The sequence below is a fragment of the Arvicola amphibius genome, chromosome 1, assembly GCF_903992535.2.
Source record: "Arvicola amphibius chromosome 1, mArvAmp1.2, whole genome shotgun sequence".
NCBI classification, from domain to species: domain Eukaryota; kingdom Metazoa; phylum Chordata; class Mammalia; order Rodentia; family Cricetidae; genus Arvicola; species Arvicola amphibius.
This window is the reverse complement of record NC_052047.1, coordinates 82960589-82973673: the sequence shown is the minus strand read 5'-3', so window position 1 is coordinate 82973673 and position 13085 is coordinate 82960589. Positions and strand designations below refer to the sequence as shown.

At 44.7% G+C, this 13085-nt stretch overlaps 1 protein-coding gene across 4 annotated transcripts in view; it reads right to left on the bottom strand.

Moving 5' to 3' along the window:
• Sertad2 (SERTA domain containing 2) overlaps nucleotides 1-13085 on the bottom strand; it is a 118007-nt gene that overhangs the window by 21637 nt on the left and 83285 nt on the right. For 2 of the 4 annotated variants that reach the window (XM_038329190.1, XM_038329188.1), the window contains exon 1: nucleotides 327-618. The exons of 1 other annotated variant lie outside the window; for it this stretch is intronic. The gene's annotated coding sequence lies outside the window, so the exon portion shown is untranslated. Of the gene's footprint in view, nucleotides 1-76; nucleotides 235-326; nucleotides 619-13085 lie in introns of those variants that run through there. One more of the 4 variants, XM_038329192.1, reaches the window with a different exon arrangement.

Sequence of the window (13085 nt, the reverse complement as noted above, 5' to 3'; positions counted from 1 at the left end):
AAAAGTGAAGCAGCCTCCATGCCAGTAACCAGAATCTTAAAAAAAAAAAAAAAAAAAAAAAAAAAAAAAGTCTCACACGTCCTCAGCACCACAGCCACCAAGGCAAGCACAGACAACCCAGCTGTAAAGGCAACAGCTCCCGGGCCCGGTCGCCCGGCTCCTGCTCCGGGGTCGTACAGTCGGGGTCTCCAGGCGGCCGGCGGGTGCACCCCAACCTGCCCAGCCCGGCCTCCTCCGCCTTGGGCTCCCGCCTGGCCCAGCCCAGCACCGCCCCCCGCCCGCCGGAGCCCAACCCCGGGGAGCCTCAAGCTCGGCCGGGAACTCACCACAGGCAGGTCCGCCCGGAGCTAACGCATCGGAGGGGTTTCCAATCACCCCTCAAGCTATGCCAGCTCCATGCGGGGCGCCCCGCCACGGGGCCGACGGTGGCTGGGAGCGCGCGGAGAGGCCGGAGCTATCACTCCGGCGTCCTCTGCCTGCGCGTCGGGAACATTATACAATGGTGGAGGAGGCGGCAGGCAGCCGGGAGGAAGCAGGAGGCGGGCGGAGGGGACGCCCGGGCCGAGCAACCCACGGCTCGTGCTCCGGCACTCGCGGAGCAGGAGTGACGTCCGCCTGCGAGCCTCCGGCGAGCTCCGGCCAGGCCCCGTAGGCCCCGCCCCGCGCCTGGCCGGCCCCGCCCTGACAGCCCCGCCCCTGCAGCAAGGCCCCACCCTGCCTCCCTCCCACCTCAGCCCGCAGGCCCCGCCCCGCTCCCCCGCTCCACAGGTCCTGGCCCCCGCGGGCCCCGCCCCTAGATGGTCCAGACCCGCCCCAGCTCCGCAGGCCCCGCCCCGGACCCGCCCTCCATGGGTGGTGCCATAAATGCAGATTCCGGCCGGTTGAAAGCTCAGGAAGGGGCAGGCGGGCACCAAGCTTCTGCAGGCAGCTCTGTGGACCGAAGGCTGAAACAGGAGAGGAAGAAACTGGGGTGCTCAAGCTAAAGGGCCACTACTAACCCCCACGCCGCGGAAAACAGGCAGATGACGGAGCGGGCGGTGACAAAGGCGGCGGCTCGGGCACAGTCCGTAGAGGAGCGAGACCACAAATATGACAGGCATCCGAGCTATTCGGCCACTTGGGCCGGTCGGCGGGAGGATAGGGTCCACCAATGGCCCTCAGAGATGTCGGAATTGGGGGAGGGGTCAAGAGCTCCATCAGGAGTTTGCGACAGAAAAAGTTCGACAGTCGAAATGGGTCACCAAGTAGTACCTTTGGAGCGGGACAGACCTGAGTTGTACCCTGTATGGAGACCCAGCAGGCCAATCAGAGGGAAACCAGGCTTGGTGAACATGGGAAGCCAGAGGCGTCTTCCTCTGCCCACAAGTTTCACGCTGATAGCCTTAACTTTCCCCTAAAAAAAAAAAAAAAAAAAAAAAAAAAAAAGGCTTAATGTTTTTAACTACTCAAACTTAGCAGGGGACCTTACATTATCCTTAGTATTAGTATGAAATGCATGTGTCTAAGTGTTTCGAATTTAAGAGGACTAAGAGGTAAGGGATAGCTCATCTGGAACATTTATGATTGCTTTAAAAATGACATGTACACTCTGCATAAAGATATTACAAAAGTAATTCAGGCACCTTAAATTTTTGGCTGCCACCCCAATCAATAATTTCTTCTCAGACTACTTTGCTGTTTAATGGTCTACTACACTAGTTGTATTTAAGGATAATAAAGCTTTAAGACCTAACATAAAGATTTTAAACATCAAGACAAATTTAGACCAACTCAAAATATTGTGTAATGATTTATTTATTTGATGTTCTTAACAAAATTAAACATGAGCTAATGCCAGGTGTAGGATTCCTACACTAGGTAGACAGAGGCAGGCAGATCTCTTAGTTCCCAGCCAGCCTCGTATATATAGACAGTTCTAGGCCAGCCAGGACAACAGAGGGAAAACCTGTCTTAAATAATAATAGCAATGATGTGGGCCAAAATGTTAAAGGAACCATGTGCATCAGGTTTTATCAGTTGTTTTTAGTGAATCCTTGGTATCATCGAAATCTCATACAGATAGATGTTTCATTAGGTATAACCAATATCAAAAGCTAATTGTGTATCTCTCTGGCAAGTCATTATGATAGCATTTAAAACTTCCACCACACAAAGTGTGCTCACGAGGCCCTGCGAGGTCTTGTTTGGTTTATGCCTAGGTGGCATAAATTTTTCAAACGTTTTGCTAGAGAGCCAAGCTATTTTTCATTTCTAGAGTTCTGCCTTTGAAGACAACATAACTACGCACAGCTCCCTACCCACCCACTCACTTACACTTTCAGCACTCACTTTAAGGAACAGCCATTGAAATAGAAGCTGCAATACTCTCTTTCTGCGATGATGTCTTTGTGGGAGGCCAGAGGTATTTAGTTCTGTTGAGTTTAAAATGAATTGAAACTGTTATTCATGAAGTTAAAAAAAGAAAACAGACATAGAATTTTATGACACTTGGATATTTCCTAGCAAATGGCTTCACAAATACAGTGGTCCTGTACAAAAGAAAAGATCCAAAGATGAAAACAACATCTTTGCGTGGCCACACTGTGTGTAAAAGCTTGGGTTCTGAGGACAGCAGCCCACGGTGGATTCTGGGGTGAGGAACTGCCCAGGCTGTGGTTTTGAATGCTCAGTAGCCTATCAGTGCACGTGTTGCCTTTCCACCTTCCCGATTTAGAATCTGGCAAATTTGCTCAATTGGCCAAAGTGTGAAATGGCAGCCACACAGCTGCTGGTCTGGTGCAGCATCAGGTACCTCTTCCCTGCTCCTTCTCCACAGGCTGAGTCCCATGGAGGCCAACACAGCCATCTCTGTCGCAGCCCAGACATTCAAAGATAAAGGAAGATCCTCCCTGCACTTAATAACAAAAACCTTACAAGTAAGGCTGTTAGGACTGCATGTATGTTCGTGAACCATGTGCAAGCCCTGGTCCTGTGGAGGCCAGAAAAGGACACTGGCTTCTCTGGAGCTGTGGTTACAGACAGACAGCTGTGAGCTGCCAGGTAGTTCTGGGAGCCAAACACAATCCTCTGCAAGAGGAGCAAGGGCTCTTAACTACTGCACCATCTCTTCAGACTTCCCTTCCCTGAACTTCTGAAGTATACGCAATGACTATTTTTTTTTTTTTTTAAAGACAGAGTCAATTCACATAGCCCTGTGGCCCTAGAACTATGTAGACCAGGCTGGCCTCAAACTGAAAGATATCCACCTGACACAGCCTCCAAAGTGCTGGGATTAAAGGTGTGCACTGCCACCATGGCTGGCCTGATTTTATGTTTTAAAGAAAAATACTAGTTATTCCTACAAAATGATCAAGAAATTCTAAGTGAACACACAACTTTGGTTTACACATTTTAAAAGTCCATTTAAGGGGCTGGAGAGATGGCTCAGCGGTTAAGAGCACTGGCTGCTCTTCCAAAGGACTCGGGTTCAATTTCCAGCACCCACATGGCAGCTCACACCTGTCTGTACTTTCAGTTTTAGGGGCTCTGGCATCGTCACACAGACATATATGCAGGCAGAACCCCAATGTACATAAAAAAATCAATTTTTTTAAACTTCCATTTAAAATAACCTTATTCTCAGGGCTTCATCGAGAACAAGTTAGCAGGTCACATTTAACTATCACACATCTGTTTAGGGAGAAGAGAAGCACTCACTCCCTTTCCTCAACACAGATTTCGACGGCAAATTCTGAAACCCGTGAAATCACGAGCTCACCCAGAGGGCTTCTGGTGAAGCCCTGGGTACCAGTTACAGACCTGCTTCTCTTGAACGTCTATAGCCGTGTGTCCTACAGACTCCGGACGGCGCACTGACTGAAGGGCGCTTCATCACTCCATCAGCATGGAGGAGTCAGATATACGAACCGGAACAAAGATTACTTAGTTATTTGTATCTATGTCTGATGTTTTGTGTGCGGAGGGAATGGGACCCAGGGCCTGGGGCTCACACTGGGCAGGCACTCGATCACTGAGCTACCCAGCCTGAAAAACAGGCTTCCAAAACTTATTTTTCCTTTCAGCTTAATTCTAGATTTGAGGCTAAAATACTAGCAATCATCAATCAACATTCTTAGTCTTGGTTTTAATGTCAAAAAAGAACAAATGCTTTGATTATTAAACCACTGTATAGAACAAGCTGACTAGATATCTTTTCATGGAAAATATGAGATACCAACTACAGAATTACCATAATAACAAAAATGGGATAGATTTTCAAAATAAAATTCTGGAAGCCACATCCCTTACCTGACCACAGGGACTTACAGAGGATGTGAGGGTCAGGAAATGCTAATCTCATGCAGATGGTGCAGCGTCCGACTCCCCAGTGCCTGATGACAAACTAACCTTCTTTCCACCTTTTCTACCTAGTCAGGCCTTTCTCCTGCTCCTCTATCCGGTCTTCACTCACACAGCATAGCTATAGCCCCAAGCTAAGGATCTTTCCCTAGGACTCACTGATTGTTATAAACTGAGGTGTAATGGCTACCAGCTCAGGCCACAGGCACTTCGTTCTTGTATCAGCGATTGGGCCTTTTTCTTTCCTAAAATCCAACAGTGTCTATTTCTTAACACAACACAATCTTAAAGACGTTTTGGGGGAGGGGACCCAAATGTTTCCATTTCTCAATCTAGTACTATCTTTTGGTCTCTGCACACCGGCTCTCTATCACAGGGAGGGGTCTCTAAACCACCTACCCCTTAGCGGTCTCACGGATGTCAGAGGATGTTAACTGGCCAGCCCTCCAGGCTGCTCTAGTCCTAGGAACTAACTTGGTAGGCGAAGACTCTTGACAGGGAGTCTGGAGATCCACAACTCCATTACTGAGCTATGATTAATTCATGACTTAAAACATTTTTAGTGTGTGCGTGTGATCGATGGCTCACATGAAGAGGTCAGAGGACAACTCTGGAAGTCTGTTTTCTCCGTTCACCGTGGGATCCAGGGATCACACTCAGATGACACAGGCTTGCCCGGGCATGTACACCCATCCACTGGGCCATCTGTGACTTTGATATCAGGGACTTAATCTACTGTCACAGGTCTCAGGTCAACACGGGGTCCTGAAACAAGCACAGTTCTATCAGATAATTCTGGGTCTCGCTCCTTGGCCCCAGCGCTGGGAGGCCGAATCTGGCCCTGGGCAGCACTGAGCTGACTTCTGCACCTTGGACTCTGGTTTCTGGAGCCCTTTCTTGGAGCTTGGATTCTCTGAGAGGGAAGTTTCAGTCTTGCTTGTGGAGGAATTCTAGGGCTACAGTGAGATGCAGTGCTTTGTACTTTGCTCAACTTGTCTAGAAGAATATAAAATCAAGTCCACATTCACACAATTCTAAATGGAAATAATATAAACGGTAATAATGTGTTCTCTTCAGTAAGTTATGTTCCTCAAAACTCTTCATGTCCAGATGACTCAAACCACTTCTTCTGGTTTCAAAGTCCTGGAGAAAAGCAGGACATTTTCCAAGGTCTCTCCCATGGACCCACTTGCCTGTCTCCATAGCACACTGCTGGGCTACACACAGGGCGGCTGCAGCTCTCCGGGTCTCCTTGGGAAGCAAAGAGACTCAGAGATGGCCTGATACTGGTGTGTATCAGAAACTGCATATCACTTAGACCCAACCAGAAACTAGGATATAGATAAAAATAATTCTTGTTTCTTTTACCAAAAACTCCAGCCTTGCCTATCCTTGGCCTTATTTTAACCCACAGAATAAACAGCCGAACCACAGGATAAAAATGAAATCGTATCATCGTACTTACCAGCCCTTCGCTCATCTCTAATATGCCTTCTATTAGATGTTTTTATCACCCCACTGCCAGCCTCCATCCAAGACAGAGGGCGGCAGAGGGAGCGGTCACTGAGTATGTACTTGGGAAGTACTAGCAGAATGAGTGGAGAAATGAAGGGGTTAATCCTTCACGAATATAAACTTATAAATGTGCTCTAATCTTTTACACAACCTAGTTTCAAGCTTGTAGGCTCATGTGTTCTTGCTACCTCAGTCTCCCAAATCAGGAACTACAGACCCATGCCACCATGACTGATTCCCACTGTGTGTGTAGAATCAAAATACTTGCGCGGTTCTTTTTAACTTTCATAACCACAGAGCACTAGTAATACTGTATCTATACCTACTTTTCAGCATCTCTGTACTATACCATTCGAGTCAAGCCTGGTTAAAAGAGCTAACTGGCCTTACAAAGTCCACTTGAAAGCTAACCTGTACAGATTTTCTATCTGGGTAAAGACTTTACCAATAAACACCATTTACTGCTATCATTTGACCACTCTGTACTTCCGTATGAAGACTTCTCTGCCCTGTTGACTCCAAGAAAGTGTCAATTAAGCCAAACATACAAATATAGGATGTGGGGGCTGGAGAGGTGGCACAGTGGTTAGCAGCACTGGCTGCTCTTCAAGAAGACCTGGGTTCAATTCCCAGCACTCACATGGTGGCCCACAATCATCAGTCACTCTAGTTCCAGGTGACCCAATTCTGTCTTTCAACTCAGTGGGCACCAGGAATGCTACATGGTGCACAGACACACGTGCAGACAAAGCACCCATCCACATAAAAGAAAAATAAACCTCAAAAAAATTAAATGCCAGTAACCAAACACATACTATAAATTAGTAGCCAATTTTAGGCCATTCTAATCTACACAATGAGTTATGGGACAGCCAGAGCTAGACCCTGTCTCACAAAAAATAAAATAAAATAAAATAAAGAAAGAAAAGAAAAAGAAATTACCAGTCATTTTAACTGCAAGGAAGACTCGCATAAATGATGGTAGAAAATAATTTTTGTAAAAGCACGACTCTAATGCCAGATGCCTCTCATATTTCAAAGTCAAGCATATTTATATGATGAGCTAGACTAAATTATATTTTCTATAGTATATTTTTCATATCCATTGTAGTAACTATCTAGGATCATCTTCAAACCATCCATAAAAGCCAGACTTGGTAGGGCACACCCACAGTCTTGGCCACCAGAAAACCTGGTGGAGGAGGAGACCTCGGGCCCAGGAGTTTAGGGCCAGTCTGAGCAATACAAACAACTCAACAACAAACAAAAAATATTTGTTATTAAGGAGGCCCTTCGAGGAAGAATATAATGATGTTTATAAAATAAAATGTTTTGTTAAAATAATTTTTAAACCACAGCTATAAAATTTCTACTTTGAGACAGGGTTTCTCTGTAGCCTGGAGCCTGTCCTGGAACTAGCTGTTGTAGACCAGGCTGGCCTCGAACTCACAGAGATCCACCTGCCTCTGCTTCCTGAGTGCTGGGATTAAAGGTGTGCACCACCACCACTAGCCAAAAATGTAAGACTTTAATGGAACTGTCTGTGGAAAAACACAAGCTCAGGAATTTAGAGCTCCTCCCATTTTTATGTCCTGCTGGGGACTAGACCAGGGTGTCATGTATGCTAATGAGGTGAGCCCTCTGCCCCGGAACTCCATCCCAGCATAGTGTTAGTCACAGGTGCAGAACCGCTGTTCAAACAGCTGCGCCTGCAGCACTCACGCTAATCCCAGCATTCTTCAGTACTGCGCTGGGCAGATGGGGCCGTAGGTGCAGCTCTGTAAATCTGAGGCGGGCCAGCCTTGTCTGCATAGTACACTCAGGCCGGTCTGAGCACCAGAAAAATAAAACAAACAATAACAACAAAATATTCTACTGCTAGAATGAAGGAGACAGTTTCAAAATTATCTAACATCTGGACCAGGGAGGACACATCTGTAATCCCAGCACTTGGGAGCCAGAAATAGGAGAATCAGTTCAAGACGGGTTTGGGCTACATAAGACCCTGTATCCAAATTAAATTAAATAAGCAATCGTAGTCCTTTGCTTGAAATCAAAAGTTCTGAATTTATAATTTTTTAAATATATTTGGAATTTCAGATACATAAAATCACCTAGAGAGAAAGTGAAGCATGCAGCTCAGACACCAATACTACATTACAGTAGCTGATTAACCAGACAATTTTTACATATATGTTTTAAATAGCAAGCAAAAAAATTAATCTTGATAAGGAATGCTTGTTTCAAAACTGTGTTTGCTTGTTTGTTTGTTTGTTTTAGAAATCCTGTTTAGGTCACAAGAAATTCCTTAAATGGGCGATTAATGGAAAAACTGCCCTTAAAAAAAGTAGTGCAAATGATCTATATGCAACTTTACCTTTGAAAAAGAAGTTGAGCCAGGCAGTGGTGGTGCACGCCTTTAATCCCAGCACTGGGAGGCAGAGGCAGGCGGATCTCTGTGAGTTCAAGGTGACCCTGGCCTACAGAGCGAGTTCCAGGACAGCCAGAGCTACAGAGCAACTGTGTCTCGAAAAAGCAAAAAGCAAAAAAGAAAGTAGGTTAAGAAAGAAGCTCACTGAACAAATGACAGGGTGAGGGTCAGAGCGATGGCTCAACAGGTAAAGCCACTTGCCATAAAGCCTGACGACCTGGATTTGCTGCCTGGAACCTACATGTGTACACACTAAGGGCGTGTGCGCACATGCACACACACTAAGGGTGTATGCGCACATGCACACATGCATATACACTAAGAGCGCGTGCGCACGTGCATACATGCATACACACTAATATTTTCTTAGCCGGGCGGTGGTGGCGCACGCCTTTAATCCCAGCACTCGGGAGGCAGAGGCAGGCGGATCTCTGTGAGTTCGAGGCCAGCCTGGTCTACAAGAGCTAGTTCCAGGACAGGCTCTAAAAAAAGCTGCAGAGAAACCCTGTCTCGAAAAACCAAGAAAAAAAGAAAAAAAATTTAAAAAAATACAATAGAAAAACAGATAAAACAGAAAATTGAATGTCTAATAAACACTTGAAAAGTTAGGAGCTACAGTAAAACAATATGCAAATTATAAAAATAAACAAATGTCATAGCTTTTAAATTGGTAAAAACTTCATCTAATGAACGATGAAGACAAAATGGAAGCTCAGCATGGAGGAGATGACCAGAGGGTAAGCACAGGTCTACGTTCAGATCCTCCTCTGTCTCTCTGCAGCCCCAGCACTGAGCAATCTCTACACATGTGGGTCCTCGGATCTAGATAAAACTCAGTTCCAAGTTCAGTGTGAGGGCTTTTCTCAAAAAATAAGGTGGAGGGGCCAGGTGTGGTAGCACACTTCCTTAATCCCAGCAAAAGCAGGTGGATCTATGAGTCTGAGGCCAGCTTGGTCTACACAGTGAATTCCAGGACAGCTAGAACTACATAGTAAGACCCTGTCTAAATAACAATAACAACAACAACAACAACAACAACAACAACAAAGCAGGCGGACTGGGGAGGTGACCTGCTGGATAAAGCACTTGCTGCCTAAGTGTGAAAGGCAGAGTTTGAGTCCTCCAAAACCATGTAAAATCTGAGCAGGTGTGACAGTCACCTACAATCCCAGCCCTCAAAGACAGAGAGAGAGCTCTGCATTGGGTGAGAGATCCTGTCTCAGCGTGCAGACTAGAAAGTGATCAAGAAGACAGTAATCCTCAACTTCAGGTCTCCACACGTGCCCACACATGCACCCACACAAGTTAACATACATACATAGATGCATAACACACACAAATAAATAGAGGTAACTGAAGACATCCCAGTGTCAACCTGCATACACAAGTGCACATGCATTGTGTGTGCGCAAATTTTAAACTCTCACAAAGCTTTAATGAGTACTTAAGTGGGTACGGTTATTTTAGAAAAATTTGAAATGATCCAGCAAAAGCTGAAGGGCACATTCCTGCCTATATACATACAAGACTTTCTTAACTAGGTTACAACAGGAAAATAAGTTCTACAGAAGATGATTTAGGGATCATACCTTCAGGTCTTCAGAGGAAGGTATAAAATCAGTGCTAGTCTGGCAAATATTTAACTACAGGACAAGACCATAATAGATTCCTTATGGTATTGGAGCTTAATTCTCTTGAGAAGGTCACAGAAGGGCTATATCCAGAGTCTAGAGAAATTTGTTTTTAATCACCATAGAGATACATACACAAAAAGACAGACAGACAGACAGACAGACAGACAGACAGACAGACAGAAAAGAATGGTACACTGCTTATAACAGCAAATGCTGGAAACAAGATTAAAGTTCCAGATGAGGACAAACCCATGTACCTGAAAACTGCAATGGCTTCAAAGAACTAATATTACATATCAACAAATGTGCAAATCTCAAAAATAGCTGAAGACAATAAAGCAGGCTGTAAGGCATAACAACACATTACCACTTGTACAAGCAGGAGTGGTGGTCCATGCCTTTAATCCAAGCACTGGGGAGTTAGAAGCAGGTGGGTCTCTGTGAGTTCAAGGCCAGCCTGGTGCACAGGGGGAGTTCAGTTCAGCCAGGGATACAGAGAGACCCTGTCTCAGAACAGAAAGTGTTCAAAGCATGTTATTATTGTTTACAAGTACATATGTAGGAACCATACGAGCTATACGACAGATAATAGAGCTCATAAAAACACTGTCCACTGGTGAGGAGAGGAGGGGAATGGAATTGGGGAGGGACACAAAGAGTCTAGAGAGTTTATTTCTTTTAAAAATATCAAAACCAAATAAATGTGTTACAATATAAGAATTCTAATTTACTGTTTCAGAATTTACTAAGTCAAAGAAATACATTTTGTTTGCTTTCTTCTTTATGAGTCCCACAAAGCAGAACTTAAGAGGAAATTTTTATCTACAGTATCCAATGTCTGTTAAAAAAAAAAAAAAAACTACTGGACGTGGATTAGAGAAGGTTCAAGGTTAAGAGCACGTGTTGCTCTCACAGAAGAGCCAGGTTCTGCTCCCAGCACCCATGTGATGGTTCACAACCACCTTTAGCTCCAGTTTCAAACGTACCAGGCACACATCTGACACACAGATATATATGCAGGCAAACACTCAGACACACAAAAATAAAATAATAAAAATAAGACATATGTACAGTAAATATTTATTATCTCCCATGATTTTAGTAGCAATTTATTCTCATTAATTTTGTGGTATTACCCTATACTAAAATTTTAATTATTATGCATTTATATATTTTAATAGTATTATATAAATATTCTTAATAAAGGGCTGAGCAAGAAGCCTGGTGTCACATGTCCGTAATCTGAGTACCTGAAAATTAGAGATATGAGGATGCCAAGTTCAGGGTCCGGGTTACACAGTGAGACCCTGATTCAAAACAAACAACCGCAAAGCTCAATGGCAATGTTACAGTAACCTAAAGTCTTAATGAGAAGGCTGTCCAGCAGGGCTCACAGCTGTGCTCGGGCATATTTCCTGACTGCTAGCTAACTCTTACCATGCAAGAAGGGCTACAAACTTCCTCACAAAATTTAAAGGCCATCTGATCACCTCCTCAAAACTCCAAAGAACTTACTTAGCACATGAATATATATATATATTCCAGGCTGGCCTTGAACTCACAGAGATCCCACCTGCTCTGCCTCCTGAACACTGGGATTAAAGGTGTGAGCCACCACCACCCGGCTATCTATTTATTTATTTACTTTGTGATACTGCAGTTGGTCATACCAATGCCGGGCAAGCACTTCACTTCTGGCTGTATCTCTGTCAGTCACTATCTTTTAAATTTAATATCTAGACAGCCTTGCTAAATTGTACAGGCTGGTCTGAATCTCGCTATCCTGCTGCCTCCGACTCTAGGGAGGCTGGGATTACAGGTGCATGTCACTAGACCCAAGTTGCTGTTTCTAAATGGAAACAAGATCATGTCGATACAGGATCTTGCTGTCTGTTCACATCATGCTGTCGAATGTATGAGCAGTGTGAGTCTTTTTCAAAGAGACTAAGTGCACACTTCCCTCTGCAAGCTAGCAGGCGCTCTGAAGCTAGGTGGGTCTAAATAAAGAACTCTAGTCAACAACAGGAAATAACTCCCACAGAAAAAAGGGGCAGAACACAAGCTCTCACCAACTCCTGCACACAGCTCACAACAGCCTTTTGTCCGTCGCACATTATGCCTGAACTCTCTACTTTTCAGAGTGCTGAGACCTCTGCAGAGCTACGAAACACCTGATTCTCTAGCTGGTGTCCTTGCTTTCTTCCCTCTGAGGAAGTGAACATATAAAAATTTCTCACTGTGAGACAGCAGACCTGAAAACAAGGCAGCTTTTTATTCTAATGTTGCTTTGTTTTAATGGAGCTTCTAAAAATTTTTTTTTCCTTAAAAATTCACCTTTTCAGCTAGGCTGTGGTGGCACAGGCCTTGAATCCCAGCACTGAGGAGGCACAGGAAGATGAATCTCTTGAGTTCAAGGCCAGCCTGAGTTTCAGGACAGCCAGGTCTACACAGAGAAACCATACCTCAAGGGGAAAAACATCCACTTTTTCACCACGCATGATGGTACACACTTTGTCCTGGTTAATCTTATGTCAACTTGACCCAAACTAGAGTCATACAACAGGAGAAAATCTCCACTGAAAAAAACGCCTCCAGACCGGGCTGTAGACAAGCCTCTAGGGTATTTTCTTTCTTTCTTCTTTCTCTCTTTCTCTTTCTTTCTTTCTTTCTTTCTTTCTTTCTTTCTTTCTTTCTTTCTTTCTTTCTTTCTTTCTTTCTTTCCTTCCTTCCTTCCTTCCTTCTTTCTTTCTTTCTTTCTTTCTTTCTTTCTTTCTTTTTTCTATTTTCTGAGACAGAGTTTCTCTGTAACTTTGTTTGTTTTGTTTTTGTTTTTCGAGACAGGGTTTCTCTGTAGCTTTGGAGCCTGTCCTGGAACTAGCTCTTGTAGACCAGGTTGGCCTCGAACTAACAGAGATCTGCCTGCCTCTGCCTCCCGAGTGCTGGGATTAAAGGTATGCACCACCACCACCCAGCTTCATCTCTGTAGCTTTTGGATCTTGTCCTGGAACTCTCTCTGAAGACAAGGCTGGCCTCAAACTCATAAAGATCTGCCTGTCTCTCTGCCTCCTGAGTGCTGGAATTAAGAGCGTGTGCTACCACCACCCAACTTGGGCATTTTCTTAATTAATGATTGATGGGAAAGGGCCCGGACCATTGTGGATGATGCC